Here is a 5,290-nt window from a genome sequence, read left to right on the forward strand (position 1 = left end):
CAACTTCCTGACTCAGCAATGACCCAATAGACAACATTTTCATCTGAATTATCCTTCTGAGTGAATAAGATAACTCCTTTACTCATGAGAGAGAGAGAGAGAGAGAGAGAGAGAGAGAGAGAGAGGGGGGGGGCTCTCTTTAAATAAAATCTATATATCCGTGAGATTCATAGATGCATAGCTTTATAAATAAATGTGTAGGTCCATATTGTCATCATAGTACCAAGTGTCGTTTCTAAGACTATGAAAGTTCTAAGTCACTGTACGAGTCGTATAACTAGAAAAAGTATCTTAGAATTCAAAACAAGCGTCACATTAGACTTGGACTTCCCTAACTTTTCTCCGGGTTTTTATTGAAGTTAACCCTCGTGTCTCAGCTATACCTGTTTATCTGTATTTCCTTCCTACAGCGTTCCTCAATTTCTTCCCCCTTCTGCGCTTCGTTGCCCTCACGTAGCCTCCCCCCATTCTCTTGAGTCATTTCGGCCCTCAGGAACCCTACGATATATTCCGCTCTCCGAAGACTCCTGCATTCAAGGGGAGATTATTGCTTCCTTGCCTAGGAAATAAGGGAGGCATTTAAGCTTAGAAACACTGAACGGAAGAGATCCTTCATTCGTGTTTACTAAATCTGTGTCTTTTTTGTTAGTAATATAGTTTTGTAGAGTCTTTGATTTTAATTAGAATAGAATTTTATATAAATTTAAGAGGGATGTCAAAAGGTTAAGATAATTTTCTTTTTTTTATAGAATTTTATTATTTCATTGGTATTTGCAGAGTTTGGTAATAGTTGCAGCTCCGAAATTTGCAGAGCTATTTAATTATGACTTATCTCAACGACCAAACAGAAAATCGCCTTCACGTGTGGTGAGAAAAACTGGGTGAATAATTGCAGCCATGAAAATTTGAATACTCTGAATAATCTCTGCCTTCGTGTAAAGGAACAATCTACAGAGCTTGTTTCCAGGCTTATTTCTTTATCTACACCAATACACACGCACGCACGCATGCACACCCACCTCAGCCACAAACACTGACCTCTTACCACTCATATGCATACGTACTCATTTCACTAATACAGGATCGCTGAAATTTTACACAAGAGTTCAAAGAAATAGTGTATTTTTACGCCTCAAAGTCCCGTACTGTAATTGGCAATAACTGGGACCGAAGGTTTTTATGAACATTGAGCTGCATTACAGAGAAAAGGGCTTCACCTCGATGTGAGGTCATTTTCTATCCATTAATTACCTATTCGGCCGCTCACGAACTCTCTCACACACACACACACACACACACACACACACACACACACACTATAAGCTTTCTTTATCTGAGCGGCTCCAGAGAGTTTTAACCTTCCGACTCTTCGCAAGTGTTTTATGGGACGAGGCAGCTAGCCCATTCCCTTCATTGTTATGGCTGCAACTCCACATAGCGACTAAACATAATGTGATAATTCATTGTTTAAGCCAAACAATATAAAGGTAGTTACGTTACCGTTTTACTTCTTGATGAGCTTTGTCGTAAGCCTTTGCAATAATCATATAAAACCAGAAGAGGACTTTTAACTATCCGTTTTGCATCTTAATAAAATAAGTAAATAAGATAAATTTAGAATGACTTATCATAATGAGGACGATAATTTTGAGTACCTTATACGTATTTGCATAACAATTTACCCAAAAACGATTTTGAAAGAACTGATTTAGTATGAAGCAAAGCTTCATGGACAATCATTTTCACCTCATCACATGCAGCTGTCAAAGAATCATTTTTGTCAAAGCACAATAACAAGTCAGAGGAACGAGATATGAATAAGCGTTTAACTGCAACTGTAAGAGGTATTACTAATTCATTTTATACAATTCATAGATCACTCAGTTAAATCCAGGATATCAATGTAAATTTTTGCAGCATTTCCTATTATTTTGTGATGAATCAGAGCAAGTGATACATTTGCATGAGATTTATAGAGCAACTTTATTTCATTTAATATTTGTATGATAGACTAGTAGCCTTGTGTTTTCAGTCGTAATTAATTCATAAAAGGGAATGAGAGGCCTTTGAGTAATAAATGAAAATTTCAGAGTGGAATTGTCATATAAAATTTCTATGGGAAAGATGAAGGACATGTAGAGTATCAATTGATGAAGTATTTTCATTGTTGTATTGAATTCCCATTTTATAGTCAATTATACTGTATATGTTGCAAAGTAAAATCCTGCATGGCTGATTTATATTTACGTATAAATACATGCGTGTATATATATATATATATATATATATATATATATATATATATATATATATATATATATATATATATATATATATATATATATATATATATATATATATATATATATATATATATATATATATATATATATATATATATATATATATATGAAATTATTAACTTACGTTGACAGAAATATGAGATCATTGCTGAAGGAAATGAGTAAGGATTTAAATAAAGTCCAATTAGAGATCAATGCAAAAATTATAACGAACGGAAATTAACAATGAACCAGCAGTAAGAGCGTCCTCTCTCTCTCTCTCTCTCTCTCTCTCTCTCTCTCTCTCTCTCTCTCTCTCTCTCTCCAACGTTGCCTACTGTTTTCAAGTCTTTTTCCCGCCATTTACTCACCGTTTCTCAAAGTTTTCTCAGCCTTTTCCCAGCGTTTTTCCAATTTTTTCCCAACGTTTCCAGCTTTTTTTTTTCAACGTTTCTCCAACTTTTTTTTCCAACGTTTCTCCAGCTTTTTTTTTAACGTTTCTCCAATTATTTTTCAACGTTTCCCCAGCTTTTTTTTTCCCAACATTTCTCCAACTTTTTTCCAACGTTCCCCCAGCTTTTTTCCAACGTTTCTCCAACTTTTTTTCCAAAGTTACCCCAGCTTTTTTTCCATCCTATCTCCAACTTTTTTTCCAAAGTTACCCCAGCTTTTTTTCCATCCTATCTCCAACTTTTTTGCAACTTTTCCCCAGTTTTTTCCAACGTTTGTCCAACTTTTTTCCCACGTTTCCCAGCTTTATTCCAACGTTTCCCCAGCTTTCTTCCTTCGTTTCTCCAACTTTTTCCAACGTTTTCCCAACCCTTTTCCAGCGTTTCCCCAACTTTTTTTCAACGTTTCTCCAATTTTTTTTCCAACCTTTCCACAGCTTTCTTCCATCGTTTCTCCAATTTTTTCCAACGTTTCCCCAGCTTTTTTCCAATGTTTCTCAAACTTTTTTCTAACGTTTCCCCCGCTTTTTTCAATCGGTTCTCTAACTTTTTTTCAAACGTTTTCCCAACTTTTACCCACCGTTTCCCAACGTTTCCCCAGCTTTTTTCTAACGTTTCTCCAACTTTTTTCCAACGTTTTCCAACCTTTTTCAAACGTTTTTCAACTTTTTCCCAACTTTTCTAATTTTTTTTCAAAGTTTCCCCAGCTTTTTTCAACGTTTCTCCAACTTTTTTCCAACGTTTCCCCAGCTTTTTTTCCAACGTTACTCCAATTTTTTTTTCAAACGTTTCCCCAGCTTATTTCAACATTTCTCCAACTTTTTACCAACGTTTATTCAGTTTTTTTTTTTAACGTGTCTTCAACTTTTTTCCAACGTTTCCCTTGCCTTTTTCCAACGTTTCCCCCACTTTTTTCCAACGTTTTTCCAACTGTTTTCCAACGTTTCCCCAGCTTTTTTCAGCATTTCTCCAGCTTTATTTCAAAGTTTCTCCAACTTATTTTCCAACGTTTCCCCAGTCTTTTTTCCAACGTTTTCCAACTTTTTCCAACGTTTCCCCAGCTTTTCTCCAACGTTTCTCCAACTTTTTTTTCCAACGTTTTCCCAACATATTTTCAACGTTTCGACAACTTTTTCCAACATTTCCCCAGCTTTTTTTAATGTTTCGACAAATTTTTTCAAACGTTTCCCCATCTTCTTTTCTCCAACCTTTCTCGAACATTTTTTCCAACGTTTCCCCAACCTTTTTCCATCGTTTCTCCAATTTCCTTCCAACGTTTCCCCAGCTTTTTTCCAATGTTCCTCCAACTTTTGTTTTCAACGTTTCTCCAACTTTTTTCCAACGTTTCCCCAGCTTTTTTCCATCTTTTTACAAGTTTTTTCTAACTTTTATCCACCGTTTCCCAACGTTTCCCCAACGTTTTCTAAATTTTGTCCAACTTTTTCCAACGTTTTCCGACCCTTTTCCAACGTTTCTCCAACTTTTTTTCCAAAATTTTCCTACCTTTTTTCCAGCGTTACTTCTACTTTTTTCCAATGTTTCCCCAGCTTTTTCCCATTGTTTCTCCAACTTTTTTTTCCAGCTTTTTCCCAACTTTCACCCACAGTTTCCAGAACTTTTTTCCAATGTTTCTCTAACCTCTTCCAACGTTTTCCAAATTTTTTCCAACGTTTTCCAACTTTTTTCCAACGTTTCACCAAATTTTTTCCAATGTTTCCCTAGCTTTTTTCCAACGTTTCTCCAACTTTTTTGCAACATTTCCCAGCTTTTTTTTCCAACGTTTCTCTAACTTTTCTCCAACTTTTCCCCAGCTTTTCTCCAACGTTTCTCCAACATTTTTCCAATGTTTCTTCAGCTATTTTTCAATGTTTATCCAAATTTTCCCCAACGTTTCCCATACTATTTTTCCAATATTTCTCCAGCTTTTTTTCCAACATTTCTCCAACTTTTTTTTCAACATTTCCCCAGCTTTTTTCAATCATTTCTCCAACTTTTTTTTACAACGTTTTCACAACTTTTACCCACAATTTCCCGACGTTTTTTCAACTTTTGCCAACGTTTCTCCAACATCTTTCCAACGTTTTCCAACCTTTTTCCAACGTTTTCAAACTCTTTCCAACGTTTTCTAACTTTTCCACCAAAGTTTCCCTAGCTTTTTTCAACATTTTCCCCAGCTTTTTTCTATCATCAATTTTGTCCAACTTTTTCTTCCAACGTTTCCCAGCTTTTTTCCAACGTGTCTCCAACTTTCTTCCAGCGTTTCCCCGGTTTTTCCAACTTTTCTCCAAGTTTTTTTCCAACGTTTTCCCAGCTTTTTTCCAACGTTTCTCCAACCTTTTTTTCCAACGGTTCTTCAACTTCTTTTCCAACGTTTCCCCAGCCTTTTTTCCAATGTGTCGCAAAATTTGTTCCAATGTTTCCCAATCTTTCTTTCGCCAACCTTTCTCCAACTTTTTCCAACGTTTCCCCAGCTTTTTTCCATCGTTTCTCCAACTTCTTTCCAACGTTTCCTCCACTTTTTTTACGTTTCTCCAACCTTTTTTCCAACGTTTCCCCAGC

This window comes from Macrobrachium rosenbergii, chromosome 12 (assembly GCF_040412425.1).
Source record: "Macrobrachium rosenbergii isolate ZJJX-2024 chromosome 12, ASM4041242v1, whole genome shotgun sequence".
NCBI lineage: Eukaryota > Metazoa > Arthropoda > Malacostraca > Decapoda > Palaemonidae > Macrobrachium > Macrobrachium rosenbergii.